This window comes from Quercus robur, chromosome 5 (genome assembly GCF_932294415.1).
Source record: "Quercus robur chromosome 5, dhQueRobu3.1, whole genome shotgun sequence".
In the NCBI taxonomy this organism is placed as follows: domain Eukaryota; kingdom Viridiplantae; phylum Streptophyta; class Magnoliopsida; order Fagales; family Fagaceae; genus Quercus; species Quercus robur.
This window is the reverse complement of record NC_065538.1, coordinates 60,539,496-60,556,897: the sequence shown is the minus strand read 5'-3', so window position 1 is coordinate 60,556,897 and position 17,402 is coordinate 60,539,496. Positions and strand designations below refer to the sequence as shown.

The window sequence follows — 17,402 nt, the reverse complement described above, 5'->3', positions numbered from 1 at the left end:
AAACAAATATGAATATAATACTAAAAGTCATTCAAATATTTGAAGACTATTGAAAAATATTTAAACCTCTCTATGTTATTTATAAATCCATTGGAAACAAATCTTAAGAACAAACATACATAAAGATACTTCAAGATTTGCCAGCAACGGAGATCCATGGTGATTGGCAAAGGACATAGAAATGTTTTGTGCTGCTGATGCAGTGACAACGGCGAAAATTTGTAAATCTAATAGTGGTGGGAGTGGCTGAAGTAGCAGCAACAATAGCAATAGTGACAGCACCATCCGTTGGGAGAGGAGGAAGATAAAACGTAAGGGGGATTCATAGGAAAATTTGTGGAATTTTTTTAACAAAATAATTTAAAAAAATGACTCACATGCTAAGTTGCTAGCCTGACAAATTCATCAACGTGGCTATTGCCGTATAGACCTACACGAAAGTTAAAAAATGCTACCTCATTTTTCCATTAATCACATAAGAAATAATGCTAACGACAATTAACCAGAGGACTAACCGTTCTCATTTTTTAAACTTTTGAGAATAATAAATATTTTTAACGCACACACACAAGAAGAGGAGAGAATGTTTTTTTTTTTTTGATAACATAGGAGAACTTCACTCAGATTAGTTGCACGTCGCAGAGCATACTGTACAACAATCCTCATTGTTAATCAAACTCTTACAGTGGTGTATATCCAAAATAGTCTAATTCTTAGATATACAACACAGACTTTAAGCTTGAGGGACTAACAACACTCATTTCAAATTTGAGGGATCAATAGCACTCACAAGGTAAACTTTAAGGATCAATAGTGTAGTTTTTTTTTTTTTTTTTTTTTTTTTAATACCCATTAAATGAAGAATTTGTTAAGAAGCCAAAATTTTGGTAACTTTAGCCACAATTTATTGTACAAAATCTAACCCCTTTATGATATAGATTAAATAATTATAAATCAAAAATATATTTATGTTATATCATTTAAAATTTCAAAGATAATGTCTAGTATAAGAGAAAGTATTGGAGAGTGCTTAAGGTCACAGCCTTATTTGTGAGAGTTTTGTAAAAGACCACAACCTTATTTGTGAGAGTTGTGTAAAAGGCCATAGCCTTATTTGTGGGAGTTTTTGTACAAGACCATAGCCTTTGTTGTTGAGGGTTCTGTACAAGACAACAACCTGATTTCTCTTCCTTTTGTGAATTTGAAATTGTGTCTAATAATATATTCATCCCCTCTTCCTTGTGAGTGTTTTTTTTTTTTTTTTTGGTTATTCTTCCTGCTAAGAGTTTATGAATCGAAAAATAAATTAACTTTCAATTAAAGTAAAATTTAACATATATAATAAGAACATATATAATATGTAATCTAACGGTGAATTAATATCTTATACATAATTCACAATTTTATGGAGGGAGAGACCTTAGCCTATCAATTTCTACACACATCTAGATTTGCTAAACATGATCGTATATATATGGACCATGGGCTATTGCAGTTTGGACCGTAAATTTTGATGCAACAATAAGAGAGTGAAAATCATGCATTGTAGTGGCAACTAGGGATTACAAAGGTGATACTATCATAGTTTGAATTGACTTAATATGGAAGTAAATGATGACCTACTAGAATATTCATGTGTAATGAGAAAAATGAATCGTTAATATAACATAATAATACTCAAATCTTTTTTTTGTTTTAAGCTATTGGGTTAAGTGATATCCCTAACTCTATATATAATATATTAATCCCTTAATTGGAGTTTGGGTAGTATATGTTGCAAACATTGTGTGCATTTATACACTATCAAATATAACTGAAAACTTGATTTAAAATCACGTTTTAAATTCTATATATTTTGATAGTGTATAAATGCATGTATGTGTGTAACAAAAATTTCACTTTATGTTTTTACCTTTTAATACAAAGGTACAAAGATAAGTGCTTTTTCCTTCAAATCAAATAAAGATAATGCACAATTTTAGATGATGTTAGGTGAATGTCCAATGTCTGATTGTGTTATAAAAAAGGAAACAACTTTGAGAAAAGAGATAAATGATCTGATGGCCAAATTAAAGAAAAAGAAAAAAAAAAGGTGACAACAGTTATCAAGAATTAATTGGCTGAAAATTGGTGATCATAATACTAAATATTTCCATACTTATGCTAAAAAAAATCAAGATTTTACAATTTTAACCGAAATTTCATTTTTAAAACACAATTTCAAAGGGAGTGTAGAGCGTGCAATTGTAGACACCCTACTTCGTTCCCCAATTATAATGATGCGTCCCTCCAATAATGAACTGATTAAATGATGTGCATAACTCTCTGATTTCTCTCATTTGACATGTTTTTATTTTATTTTTAACTCCTTTATTTGTTTATTTATTTCTAGTTTTAACTGTCAATCTTTATTTTAAGTGCATTTGAAGCAACAATTTTCAATCCATGCACACTTGTCTTTTTTCTTTTTTCCACAAAATCCTCAATTTTTGAAAGTTATATCCAAAAAGATCAAGTTTTGTCCCTCAAGCTCCTTCTGTTATTTTAACTTAAAAACATTTGCATTTTATTTTAAATATATTGGCAAACCCAACTTTAGCAGTCAAAAAGAAAAGGACATAACAAAATGGAATGGTGAGACGTATATGGTGGGTACAATGGACAGACACCTCCAACACTAAGCAGGTCCGTCTTTTTTTCATCTCCTAAAATCATTTTCACTACACCTCTTTGCATTCTAATTTTCAAAAGCTTTCAAAAAAAAAAAAAAAAAAAAAAACAAAAAACATTGAGAGATTGAAATTTCTTAGGAGAAAACCTGGTCCTGAGGGGGGACAAAGCTGGCCCCAAACTAACAAGTCCAACAACCAAATTCTTGTTGTTAGCCTGGCCCACACTGTACACAGCTGGTTCAGTACCTCTCCATCAACCATCACTGGTGGAGCGTTGCGTGGTGAGAGGACCATCCTTCAGAGAACGCCGTTGTCGTCGTCGTTCATCTCAGTGGAGTCATCAGCAAACTCGTCCAAAGAATTGCTGGGTATGTTTTCGACCTTACCACTCTTTATCCTTGTGTGTTTTAGTCGTTTGAAGTTTGGATGCCTTGTGAGATGGGTATGTTCTTTGCTGGGTATGTTCTGAAGATAGAATTCAAGAAGTGCCTAACGGCTAATTTTCAAATATAACCAAAACGGTATCGTTTCTCATTAAAGGAAACATTACCGTTTTGATCAGGAAAATTAGCTGTATATTTTATCAAAGACAGTGTCGGTTCAACACTGCAAGTGCAACACTGCCTGAACTTATCCTCTTCCTGTAAATATCAGAGTCCAGCATCGGAGTCCAGCTGTGGTTGATTAGATCATTCTGGAAGCTATGAAGCTGGTGACGTGCTAATCACGTGTGTAATTAGAGGATAACCATTCCGATCTTTACGGATCTATTGTTAGGTAGTTAGATTAATCTATCTATGAAAACTGAATATATATACATGTAATGATGCATCAGTGAGTAATATAGTTGCTATTCATTTCTTTCATTCTCTCACAACTCTCTCCATTTTCTCTCTCTCTCTCTCAATCTTTCTTTCCGCCATTGTTGAAACTCTGACTTTACAAGTAAGCTTTCATGTTCTTCTCAGTTTGAATGTTAAAGCTTGAAGCTTAGGCTGTTTTGTGACCAAGCTTGGGCTGTTAAAGCTTGAAGTTAAAAATCAAAAGTGGGGTGTGAGTTCCAGCTAGCCCAACTGGTAAAGTTTCTGATAGTTGAATAAGAGATCTGGGATTCAATCCTCGCTTACACCAAAAAACTGATTGGTGTCTTGATCTGATGATAAAGAGCTATCATCAAGAGCGGACGCCCTAAGTTGAAACTATCTCTCAAAAAAAAAAAAAAAAAAATCAAAAGTGGGGTTAAACCATGTCAGCATGTGGCTTCTTAAAATGTGGACCGTGCATTGAAAGCTTTTGATTGAATTTTCAAACCGTAGCTACTCTATAAGTTGCCTAGACCCACTCTTCCAACAAACCCTATGTTTTTCAATTTTCACAAATAAAAATAAAAATATACTTTTTTTTTTTTTTTTTACTTCAAATCAAAACCAACTCGCAAGAGCATTTCCAATAGCTTCTTCAAATTTTTGTACGGTTTAGAGAGTAAACAATTCATTTTACCATTTACATACTTACTTTTTTAAATACACTTTTTAACAGACTTTCTATTTTTTTATCTATCCCATTTGAATATTATTTCTTCATTATTTCTTTAATATTTATTTTTCAATCTTCTTTCATTCATCTAATTTTAATGAGAAGTGTTATGTTATTAACATTTTACAATATTTTCACAAGAAATCATATATGGTAAGTTATTACTGATTTTAATTTAAACACATCACTTAAATTTTTTTTTTTCATCAGTATTAGTTAATAACAACCAACCACTTAAGATTTATTATGAAAGTATTGTGAAAATATTGTGGTAGCATTTCTCAATTTTAATTTCTTTTTCTTTATTTTATTTTTCCCTTATCTCTTTTTTTTTTCTTCATCCACATGTTTTTTTCCCCTCTTTTTTTCTCCTCCACACACATATTCTTTCCCTTATCTCTATCTTCACTTTTCTTTTTGCTTTTCTTCTCTACCACTTCATCTACTCTAGAACATTCAAGAAGCTTTCTCTCTTTCTTTCTCTCTCTCACACACAAAGATCGTTAGCAAATGACAAAGGCTAGAGAGGACAACCTTTTAAATTGGAATTTAAGCATGCTTGTCCTCCGCTTGTCCTCCTTCCACCATCGCTTGTCCTTCTCTCCACCGAGGCTCAAATGGGTCAGCTTTACTCTTTTTTTCTTTTTCTTTTTTGTTCTAATTTGATTAGTTTTAAAATTGTGATTTGAGTTTGTATTTTGATTAAGACTGAATTTAGAGATGTTTGAGAGAAAAGATCTAGAATAGTTTTGTTGTTACTGTTGTGATTATTGAGTAAAAATTAAATATTTTTATTGATAGTTGGATATTTTATTCGAATTAATTCTTGTGGTCATGAACAGTAGGTCATCATACTTAAAGAGCTATTGTTCATTAGCAACCAATTTTTTGCTAATGAATAGTGAATTAGAGAGACTGCTGGAGCACGTTTTTATGGGTTTGCTCTCCAAATTTTGGGTTTAGAGAGCTTGTTGGAGATGCTCTAATTTGATTAAGCCCCACCCTTTTCTTTTCTTATTTTTATTTTTTATTTTTTTAAGTATAATCCCACTAGTCCCCTTAAAATGAAATATTCTCATGTTGCTCAGATCATGACTTGGAAGAGTTTACGGTAGACATATCGAACGTGCGTGAGTGCCTCATACCTTTTCACGACGTAATTTGACCCCCGAACTCGTTCTTGGTGGACGTAGACCATTTTCCTTATCCATTGAGTCAATCGAATAAAAAAAAAGGGTTTTTTATTACTTGTTTTGTTTTCCCTTAAAAAAAATAATAAAATAAGTGTCGACTCCTCAACTTTTTTTAAGACTCATGATTTTTCTAATAAAAAATACTCCCAAAATCAAACCTTTCTTTTTCTTAAAAACCCTCCCCGAGAGGTGTCACGTGGATGTGTCCACAAACTGGCGACTCCATTGGGGATTAGTTAAGAGGGTCAAACTTGAACATGAGTAGGGGCAATTTATAAATTTTTTTTATAAAAATAATGAAAATTGCATAAAAATAAGTAAATGTTATATAAGCTTAACAAAATAAAATGGTCACACCTACCCACAATGACAATAGATAATAAAAACGGATAATGAACTATCATGTAAAGATTTAAAAATATGAAAACTCATAGAAGTTGTAAAATTTCATATATTTGCAATTTTTATGACTCAATATATTCAAGTTTTTTTATTAAATTTTATTTAATTTAAATTTCTTAATGACCCCCTAAAAAAAATTCCTAGAGCCACCACTGTCAAAAACAATAACAAGCAAAAAATCTCTCTTTTCTCTCACTCCATCTCTCTAAGAGAAAGTGTAAGAATATGAGAGTCACTGTCTCCCCCTTTATCACGGCACAAAAATTCTATACAAATCAAAATAGATTCTAAATTCACAACATAATAATATTTTACTATCGGGCACAAAATTCAACATCAAACAACACTACAAATAAGACCAATTCATACAATAAGTAGTAAATTACCTTAGCAGCCCTAGTGCAGCTAGGAATAATGTTGAAGGAAGCAACTCTTTCCACCCTCCAGTCATTCTTTGCACGATGGATCATCAAGCGTGTTGTGTGTGACTGAATCAAATAACATAGTAACAACAATAATTGGGATAACTATTAAATAATTCCAAACAATGGAATCATGGTTACGCATCCAACACCTCACCAATGGAGTGGACATGCAAAGGAGCTTGATAAAAAAAAAAAAAAAATATATATATATATATATATATATGTTTGTGTGTGTGTGTGTTAATAGGTGATAATAGATAATAGTGTAAAACAAATAGATTTCTAAAATATCTGTAGCAAAAAATAAATAAATAAATAATTGGATCAAAACACTCACCACCATTGTACTCTGGTGGCCATTAATCTAATGAGGAGGAAATAAGGATGGCCAAATTTCTGTCAAAAGTGAAGATCTATCTTTTTTTTAGAAGAAAATTGAAGATCTGATAGGGCAGTTTTGAATGTGGGTAGCTTTAGCGAGAACTTTGTGTGGGGAGTGGGTTCTTGTTTTTTAGCCTGGGTGGGAGTTAGAGATAGAAACGGGTCTTTTGGAAATTTGTAATTGCATGTTGTTGGCTTATCTTGTAGACATTTTAACTTTTATTTTTTTAACTAGTTTTTCTATTTTTTTTTTTTTTAAAAAAAAACAGTAAATATATAGTTGCTTTGAATAAGTGGGTTAGTGAGAGAGTAATCTTATTTTGTAATAAATGCTTTAGGTGAGAGTTAGAGATATACTTTTACAATTATCATTTAGTTTTGTCCCTAGTCAAACCTAAAAAAATAAAAGTATCTTGGAAAAAAAAAATTTCGGTCTAAATAAGGGAAATGCCTAGTACCTTACTCTGCATTTATTTGATCTTAACTAGTTGGTAAATAACCGAGGATGACTAATTCTTTGATATGAGTAGAGGCGACCTTGACTAGTGTGTTGAGGATTCATAGCCTCGCATGAATTTTGGCACTATGGATTGGTGGTTGTTGTTGTAAGCAGCTAAGCTGCAGAAGCCTATCAACTACTCAAAACAGAATATGAAATGTTCCACAGATTATGATACATTCTATTTTGTAAAGACGTTCTAATATTGCTACACAGAGATAACTTATATCTAACTTCCTGCATAACTACTTTGACACTTTCGATATCAGACTTTACTTTCTCACCATGAATTATAGCACCTCGGTCAATCCAAATATGGTAAATGATAGCTGCATGAGCAATCTTGCAGATAACATGCTGCCCACTCTTCCTTTAACCTTTTTAATGGCCCAATCTAGCTCATACGACCAGCAACAAATTTGCTGATTGAACAAGCACTTCCTCAAGATTGCTATTCAGATCCTACTAGAAAAACGGCATGCAAAAAACAAATGGTCACGAGACTCCCAATTTATTGCTGCAAAAAGTACATAGCTTAGTACTCATTGCCAAGCAGCTAACTAATGCATGCTTAGGAAAAACTTGAGGAAATTGCACAATCTTCCAATAAATATCCTCAACCCTTCTCTCTTATCACTTGCCAGGTGTCCTTACAAGTAAACCAACAGTGAGCAACAGCCAAGCGCTGCACCTGATCTTCATCCCCAATTGGTACTTCAGCCAGCTTAACTTAAAATGCCACTAAGTCATTAGACCTAACATGAGGCCAGTTCCAATGACCGTTCAAAATAACACAACATGGTTGACCTTGCTCAACGCTTACAGCATCATAAATCACATAAAATCCATAATTTTTGCAAATGGGGGCCATCAGGATGCCTAGCAGCATGCAATAAGAAACTTTTTCCCCATTCCCACTTTATGCCTCACCAAATGCCTTCACTCATAAGCGGCAAAACCTTCTTCCACCCACATAAGCAATAATTTGGTATAAAGATATACCCTTATGCAAGTCAAATAAATATCATCACAGCCGCCTTCTTTCAACCACATACTTCCTTGCTGGAAGGTTGAAACTCATTCTACATCAACATATAAGGAGGTTTAAAGATCCAGTATCTCTGACACTTATAAATCATTTTGTTAATTATGATTTCTTTCCCTTATAAGTGAAATGTTGTTTGGAAAAAAGGATGAGGATTGGATGAGCCGGAGGGCAGAATATCACATAGCTTCTGCATACAAAGGACATAGTCTTTTATTGTTTCCTCCATTGTTGTTGTAGCAGGTGTACTTACATTGTGCTTCTCACTGAAAGCTGGATTTGATGCAGCATTTGTACTACATTATATCTTCTTATGATTGTTGCAGGCTTGTCAACAAAAGTTTCATTTTTTAAATGGTTTCTACTGCAGATTGGGATCAAGGTGGTAGAAACTGCTTGGTTCAGGCAGATCTATCGAAGCGGGGAAGTTGGTCAATCATATTTAACATCTGTTTGGACAACCTTGATTGCGATGGCTCATGCACTATAGCTAATGACTAAAATTAGACCCCAAGTGGTATTATCTCTATCCCTGTCTATGCTTCCCAGCATGTATGTTTTGAACACATAAATATATTCCTGTAATTTAATTATATAACTTAATTAATCTGTAGTCAACTTTGTATAACTTCAGATTCTCTGCAATGGGCTAGGGACTTGTATTCCACTATGTGCAATTGCATTCTTTTTTAAGGTGTGGATGTACTCCATCCGTTAAGACCCCCTCTCTCTTTGGTTTTTCTTGTCCATATTTTTTTAATTATTTAAGATGATATCAGAGTACATCCTTTAACCTTAAGTGCAGGTAGTTGGGATTAGATGGTCATCAGTTTTCTATGTTGAGGGTATAGCAAGAGTGAGAAGGCTCTCATTAAGTGGCTTACCTTTTACAAGTTACGAATATCTGATGAGTTCTTTATGCAATGGCCACACCTTCAAAGGCAATATTCATGAGCTCACTATGTTGGCTGTCTCATGTAGTTGAATGAATTCAGCCTTTGACATTGGCACTTTCACTTCAACCTCCTAGTTTTTGCAAAGCAATCAACATTTTCAAAGTGTCACTGTAGTATTACCTATGTTTTCTTACCCCCACTAAAACTATGTATTTGCTGTAGGTTCTAAAAACCTTGATTTCAATAAATTTTTGACTTTTGGTTCACATAATCTCAATAATTTTTGGAGAATATAAATTATTTAGCCTTGCTTTAGAAATTAATTAGGAGATCAACTGATGCGGGAGATGCAAGAAAATTATTATTTAGTATTATTTATGTTTGTTAGTCAATTGTATTTTTATGTTTTAGGTCCTATTAGTTTATTGGGTTATTAGTATTTTAATTTAGATGCAAGGGTATTTTTGTAATAAGGCAATTAGGGTTTCCTAGCCAATTAGAACTAAGGTTTAGTAATCCTTTATAAGCAACCTTTTGTACTCCTTGAGGGTATAGTTGATATTTTTGATAAATGAAAAAATGGCCGTTTAGTCTTTCTTTGGTCTGGTGTTGACTCTTAGGTCATATCTTTTATTTTTCTGTTATTTCAATTTGGTTCTGGTTGTCCTACGTCAGTTTTGGTATCAGAGCAAATACCGATCCATTTGAAGCATCATTGCAAGTCAATCCAAAACTATAAAAAAAAAAAAAAAAAAAAAAAAAACTTTCACCGTATATTTTCCATTACCAGAAAAGCCAGCCACCACAACCCACAAAAAAAAAAAGACAAAAAAAAAAAAAGTAACCCATGCAAGACCCATGAGCCACCAGCCACCGCCGGAACCCACAAATCAACACTCACCGCTGCAAGACCCAACCGCCGAAACCCATTGTCGACCCACCGTTGCTGAGATTGACGATCAATTGCCGCTACTGCGATTGACGAGCCACAGCTGCTGCCGAGATCCGAGACAAGCAGCCACACGCCGTTGTCTGCGCCTCCTTCGCGCCGCCACCAGCATCAGTCCCCTACGCCGTCAGAAGACTCATCGCAGAGAAAATATATATATATATATATATTTTTTTTCTTTCTCAGTTTTGAGTCTGTTGTTTGTTTCTTTAGTTTAGTCTCAGTCTGTAACTTCTTCTAAGTTTTAAGTCCTTCATGTACTGTATTTTATTATTTTTCATTTAAAAAAAAAAAAAAAAAAGACCAAGCAGAGTCCAGGCTCGTGACAGACCAGTCCAAGCCTAGTTCCAGCACTACATGTCTAGAGAACATCACAGCAGCCCAAAGAATCATGGAAATATTAGAAGCACCTTATTTTGATGGTTATGAAGCTTATCCACAAGATTTTCTCAATTGGATGAATGGGATGGAGCAATTTTTTGAGCAAGCAAATTTTGCAGATAACATAAAGGTTAGGTATGCCAAGTCAAAGTTAATAGGTAAAGCACAGAGGTTTTGGGAGAATCTTGAACGTTTCTGCTATATGGATTATGAACCTGCCATTACTGTGTGAGAAGATATGAAAGAAAAGCTTTGTGATGAGTATTTGTCACCATACTATCGAGCTAAGTATCTACCCCAATCTTAGTGTGGTACTTTTCAAGTTAAAGCAAATGCGATGACTCCTCATCCTTATCCCATATCATGTCCTTGGCACACTTTTGAACAATCTACCAAGAAATTATCTACCAGGAAAGTAACGGAATTAACTATAAAGCTCATGAAAGAGATTCAAGACAGGATTGCTCAGATGAAGCAAATGAAGACTCAACTCGATTCAATTGGGAAACCAAGAGTAATTGATCATAATGAACTTATTGCTGCCCCCATAGAAGACAACATTGATGGTGATATCTTGGTCGTGGAGAATCCTCCAACAACACCAAAGCCTAATGTTGACATAGATGTACATGCCTCGACAAGTGTTGTTTTAACAAGCGTGCAAGGAAATGAATCTATTGAAGAACAGCAAGGTGAAAAGATGGCGCCTAAAGAGAGTATTATGTTAAAGGGTGCACATGGTGTGAAAGTTGAAGTTGTTGAATGTGCTTCTAATCAACCTTCCACAGTCCTTGAAGATCTACATCTTGGTAAAGTCGAAGAGGTTAAAACCACAGTGCTTCCTATGGTTCATAAGGTTCAAGAAGAGATTATACTAATTCCACACATTGATTTTGTTATTCCAAATGAGTTTGATGTGGTGGAATTCAAGGTTTTTGTTTTCCCTGTGCTCCCTAAGGTGATTTCAGACTTGAAGCAAGTGTTATTTATCAGCATCCTAATCCTTCAATGTTTTAAAACTCGAGGTCGAGTTTTCTCCAACCAAAGGAGAATGATGCGGGAGATGCAAGAAAATTATTATTTAGTATTATTTATGTTTGTTAGTCAATCGTATTTTTATGTTTTAGGTCCTATTAATTTATTGGGTTATTAGTATTTTAATTTAGATGCAAGGGTATTTTTGTAATAGGGCAATTAGGGTTTCCTAACCAATTAGAACTAGGGTTTAGTAATCCTTTATAAGCAACCTATTGTACTCCTTGAGGGGATAGTTGATATTTTTGATGAATGAAAAAATGGCCGTTTGGTCTTTCTTTGGTTGATTAAAGTACAGAGTAACAGGAAATTGTTGTGTCCAAAATCTAGTTGGGTTGCTAATTGTTCTTAGAGATAATTACATATTACCAACTGTGGTAGAGGGTGGTTTTACTTTGCCTAGCCTTGGTTTTAAAAGCAAGACATTGCTTTCAGTTAATAACTAAACTATGGTTGACCATAATCTACCTCCTCACACTTCACCATTTAATATGGGTAAAAATGTCTTTCAATGTGTTTTTTTTAAAAAGGTTTTTCTTTCTCTTCCTCATCTAGTGATCTCTTCTCTCTCCTCTAATGAGTACTTTGGTGCTAGAAATCATCCTAGCAAAGTATCCTACAAGGTCAATTTTAAGGTTGGGCATAATGTGAAATTTCAAAAAGGGGTGATGGTTTTGTGGGTTTTGTAGGACTGGGATTTTGTCTGCAAGAATGAAGCTCTACACTGTGTTTGACAGGGTGGTGCATTTGGTGCAGTTGACATGCTGTGGATAGGTGGATACCTGTGACAACTATGGAGTTTATGATTTATGATGTAGATAGCCTTTTTTGAGGGGTGGAGGGCTATAAAGCACAGGTGCGTTTCAGGACTCGGGTACAGGTGCGAGTGCTGGTGTAGGTGCGGGACTCGACGATTCTTGAAAAAGGTGGGTACAGGTGCGACGGGACTCAACGATTAAAAAATTATTTAAAATATTTTTATATAGTGAATTTAATATTTTTATATAAAAATATTTAAATAAATGGTAGAATTTATTATTAAACAACAATTATTTATGATTTATTTTTAATAAAATCAATACTTTTTGATAATGGTAAAAAAAGAAAAACCACATTTCAAGCAAGTTCCTTTACTCATTTTCCAATTCCCAAGCCCACCCACGTTAAATAATTGACTTTCCTACCTACATAATTTATATTCTTTTGTTACGTACCTTTATTCTTCTTCCATCCTTTTTATTTTAATTTTTTTTTTTTTTTTTTTTGTGTCTTCTCATCTTCTTCTTCCTTCTTTTTTTTTTTTTTTTTTTTTTTCTTTCCTCTCACAAGGCCACATGAAGCAGAAGAATGGCAGCCGCTGCCCATTTCAGCCTGTTTCGGTGGCCGTTTCGGCTGTACCGGTTCCCGTTTCCATTGGAATCGGCCCGTTTTGGCCTGAATTGGTGCGAATTTGACCGAGTTGGCGCGAATAAAAAAAAAAAAAAGGGAGAGTTGGCGAGTCAGACGCCGGACGCCGCGTCAGTGCTTTCTAGGTGGAGGGTGCCTGTGGTTGGATCAATTTTTTAGCAAAGGTATGGATCTTGATAAGGTATGCATTGTTGATTGGAAGATTAGGGTACAATGGTTAGCTCTCTTTAGAATCTCCTAGTGATCTCTTTATAAAGTTTCAATGAAAGACAAGAAGATTTTGCATAAGCGAGCAAATTAATTGTATTCTTTGTAACAAATTCCAAGGCTATTTGGTGGATTCTTTGCCACCAATATTTTTACAGTCTACTTCTCCTCCAATGCCAAATCTAGCCTTTGATGTTTAAGGAGAATATTTTCATTGTTATTTTCTATAATCTTATAAAGAAACAATTACCTTGGATCTTGATTATAAAGCTTTTCAAAAAAAAAAATTTTAAATGTTAATTAAATATACATAATATTTTGATAAAGTAGTAAATTTATTGCTAAGTTTTTGTTTCTCAGTTCTTCCAAATGCTAGTTAATTTACTATACCTTTCTCCTGACATGTCTCTCAACAGTGTTTCCCTCATGTTTCCAGACATCTAAAACTGGATGGTTCATTTTTTTAGAGAAATGTTATTCATTTAATATCATGATTGTGCTTGCAGGGGAGCATTGGTGAAAATGTACTTTTAAGGGGATCTGGACTCTTACTTGGGACAGACCATATGGAAGTTTTACACTTTTTTAGGCCCCAATTTAGGTGGACAATTTCTCAAATATCATTATGAAGATGGGAATGGTACTTATCTTTGGCAGGATAGTTGGCATCTTGGTCCTCTGTTGCTTAAATATGTACCTCGGATCAGCAATGACAGTCAGTACTGTGAATGCAAAGGCCTCATCAGCTCACAATGGAGGAAACTAAAGTTGGCACCCAGCAGGGTTTGTGGCTTTAGTTCATATTCAGGGCAAGTGTTTTTAGGCAAACCTTGATCAAAATGTAGCAGAAAATGTCAATTTAGAACTACAAAATCAGGAGAATTTGAATGTGGGGGACATCATGGAATGCTATTAGACTTACTCCACCAAAAGTTTAGCAATTCAAGCTTACCAGGTATTCTAACTAATAGACTTTGTTCCATTCCTAGAATACCTGATACTTGGGGTGCATAGTTAGCTTGGGCAATAGGAGTTCTAAAAGGCAGAAAATCTTTGTTGTTATTTTTTTTGAAGTTTCTTGGATTGCTCTTATATATCACACTTGGATGGAGAAAACTCTCAGTGGCATGAGAACAACTTAAAGATGAAAAATCTACGTTCAAGATTATTATCGTAAAGGATAGATGGACTGGCATCAAGCAGGCATATTGTGAATTCAGCCAAAAACAAAGGTTGTGTTCTTTTTGGAACATCCCTATGACTATTTGATTCTAATTTTTAACCATTGTATTTTTCTATCTTCTCTTTGCTATGATATGTTGACCTGTAAACTATAGTGTTTTATCCTATATTGTTAATAGAGCTCTTTGTATTCTTTTGATTCTTTAGTAGTCTGCTAGTCCTGTTTGCAATGTGTTTGTTTCTGATGAATAAATCTCATTCATCTAAAAAAAAAGGATATTTAGGAGACAAAAGATTATACTTAGTTAATCAATATTGTTTTATTTATTTATGATGAATATGTTCTTGTTTGGCTAAAGAGATGATGTTTAGGGAATCAAAGGTTGTGATTAATTAATCAAGATAGTGTTGGTGAGCCGTGAGCCCATCACCTAGTTAGGCAATGTTATGGGAATTCTAAGCTATTTTGGTTACTTGGAGGAGACTTACACATCTCGATCTCTCCTTTGCAGTATTGGAGTATTCATTTATCAGCAGATTAGAAGTCTATCAGATATTTATTTTCTTTAATCCACAGGGAAATGATCTTTGTATGAATGCTCTATGGTGGGTTTCTCATCTTACTTCCATTCAGTATTTTTACACAAGTGGCATCAACCTTCAAGGGGAACAAAAATATGCTTAAGGTAATGAATTAGCTCCCTTCTCTTTCAGCATTATGATTGCCTCAATGCCAGCTTCATGACATGCATTGGTCCCTGCAAATGTCAATTTTACATCCCACTTAATCTTTCTATGAATCATTTAATGGCACAATAGCAATTAGTAATAAACTTTCATACCTTTCCTTAGGCTCCAGTAATCTACAAGGTCAAGTAAAACTAAATCTTTGCAACCTTAACATGTTTTTGTCCAGCAGTCTGTGTACAGGGAAAATTCCATATTTCTTAGACCAATTTAGGCATCTTGCATATCTTTCTTTGTATGTATCATTACTTTTGCGATGGTCCCATCTAAAAATCTCTTGGAAAATTGTTAGCCTTGTGGACATTACATCTTAAATTGAATCAATTGAATGGCGGCACCACACTAGAAAGCTGGGTTCTACTCTCATACTTGGAAGGAGTTAAATATTGCACAGAATTTCTTGGAGGACATAGTGTCTGAAATGCATTTCGCTGAAGTCTCAAAATGAAAAGAATTTAGATTTGTCTTCAAACTCTATTGTCATGAATGTCAGCTCCAATGGGGCTACTTTTGATATTAATTGTTTAAAAGTGAGTTCTTGTTAGATCAGTCCACAATTTCCTAGTTGGTTACAAACACAAAAATCTTAAATAGTAAGATCTCTCACAAATAGGAATTTCAAACAATTCTGAAAATTGGTCATGTACATTAAATTGATCAACAAATGTGATGGGACGTATACAAGGTATGGCTAAATTCTGAAGTTGTTGATTAAGCTTTAGTTGTTTCAAGGGTCAGCTACCATAATGGTTATATCCAAATGCCACAATTTTGAACATTGCACTCAATTACTTTTCCAAACCAATATCCTCATTTTGTGCCAAAACACAAATAGAGAGTGCCCTGATAGTTCTTGACATATAAGATAAACCTCAATCAAGAGAATTTAATCATTGCTATCACATTGACTATTTTGACCCATATAAAACTGGTTACAAATACCCTGAAATTCCCAACTCATTGGCTTCCTAATATAAGCTTGAACCATTGTGCTTGAACAACAATAGCTTCTTCAGAATTATACATTTTTCGTTGCAGAATAGTACACATTGCGGACTCCTTGCTTGCTCCAGACTGGAATAGATTTGCAGGGATTAGAGATTTGTACCACGCTCGATGGGTGAAATGAAAGCACCAAACCTCCAGTGGCTCTCAGCTAAAAATTCAACAAATTTGTTGAAGATACTCTTCCAAAACTATGGAAACTTGCTTCACTTTTGGTATTTGGATTTTTGCAATAATCACAGCAGGACATTTGCCAATGTGTTCAAATGAACTTGTACCGTACTATTACTTATTTTTCTCTAGTACTTTCCATGAGTCTTCTATTATTCCATATTTGTAAGTATCATAAACCCCCCCCCCCCCCTTTTTTTTTTTTTGATAAGTATCATAAACCTTTGAAGTAACTTGTATGTATCAATTCAATTTCTACCGAGGTCTTACCAGGTTGCATTTTTTCAACTTTTCTCATATTCATTTGATAGGAAAGATACTAGAAAAAGAAGGGAACATGATATTGCTGGAATTCACTGATCTCTCAATAAACAATCTTTTCAGTGAACTTGCTTAAGGCATATCTAGTTTGTCTTTTCTTGGTTACATGAACATTCATACAACAAGCTTTCTAGAACAATTCCATCATGCACCCAATCTTGAACTCGGTGGAACTCCTCTTTCCAAAAGTTGCACAAAAGAAGTTGGCAAAAATGAGGATGACTCTAAGAGTTAGAGTTTTTGTTCTTGGGGAATCTGTGAAGTTTGTCTTCTTCGAAAAGTCTTTAAGGCATGCTTATTAAGGTTTGTCAATGACATGAAAGATTAATATGAACACAATGTTAGAAGTGCACTAGTTCCTTCACATTTTGAGAAAGTTGGTATGTAAGTGAAACACATCATCTTCTATGCGGTGGACTTAAATTTCAAACATTATGTCCTCGATGATTGTCTGTTCTTGTTGATGTTGGCAAGTAAAAGGCAACATCGTTTATGAGGTATAATTCAAATATTATGTGCTTAATGATTGTTTGGTCTTGTTGATGTGGTAGGTACTGCACTGCGATTGTGATTTAATTCATATGTAACCTTCTACCGGGTGGGATTTTGTTTTAGAAATATGCTAATACTAAAATGGAGCTATCGTTTTCAATTTTTAGTCTAGTTTTGTACTGTTGCCATGTGATATATGGTCCATTTTGAAATGCAGACTTCATTTTAAAAGGATTTGAGAACACAATGCTACTGAAGGAAACAGTGCAGGCACTATGATGATTTTATTTATTTATTTATTTATTATTATTATTATTTTTTTTTTTTTAAGAAAGAGATAGAAATTTTATTCACTTGTAAAATTTCGGATTGCAATGTATTCTTTAGCAAAGGAAGTATTTCTTCGAACCAACTCTTCCGGGACTCAATACAAAAGGCATAATGTGCTAAAGATCT

General features: G+C 34.1%; 1 long non-coding RNA gene and 1 pseudogene across 1 annotated transcript; both read left to right on the top strand.

Annotated features, from left to right (window-relative positions):
• The first annotated feature begins 2,626 nt into the window (after window positions 1-2,626).
• LOC126728479 (UDP-N-acetylglucosamine transferase subunit ALG14-like) lies at window positions 2,627-9,777 on the top strand (annotated as a pseudogene).
• Window positions 9,778-10,242: 465 nt separating this feature from the next.
• LOC126726529 (uncharacterized) lies at window positions 10,243-16,405 on the top strand. The gene is made up of 6 exons (XR_007655940.1): window positions 10,243-12,340; window positions 12,744-12,985; window positions 13,535-13,983; window positions 14,103-14,260; window positions 14,723-14,896; window positions 15,996-16,405. It is a non-coding gene; the product is annotated as an uncharacterized LOC126726529 (long non-coding RNA).
• Window positions 16,406-17,402: the final 997 nt, after the last annotated feature.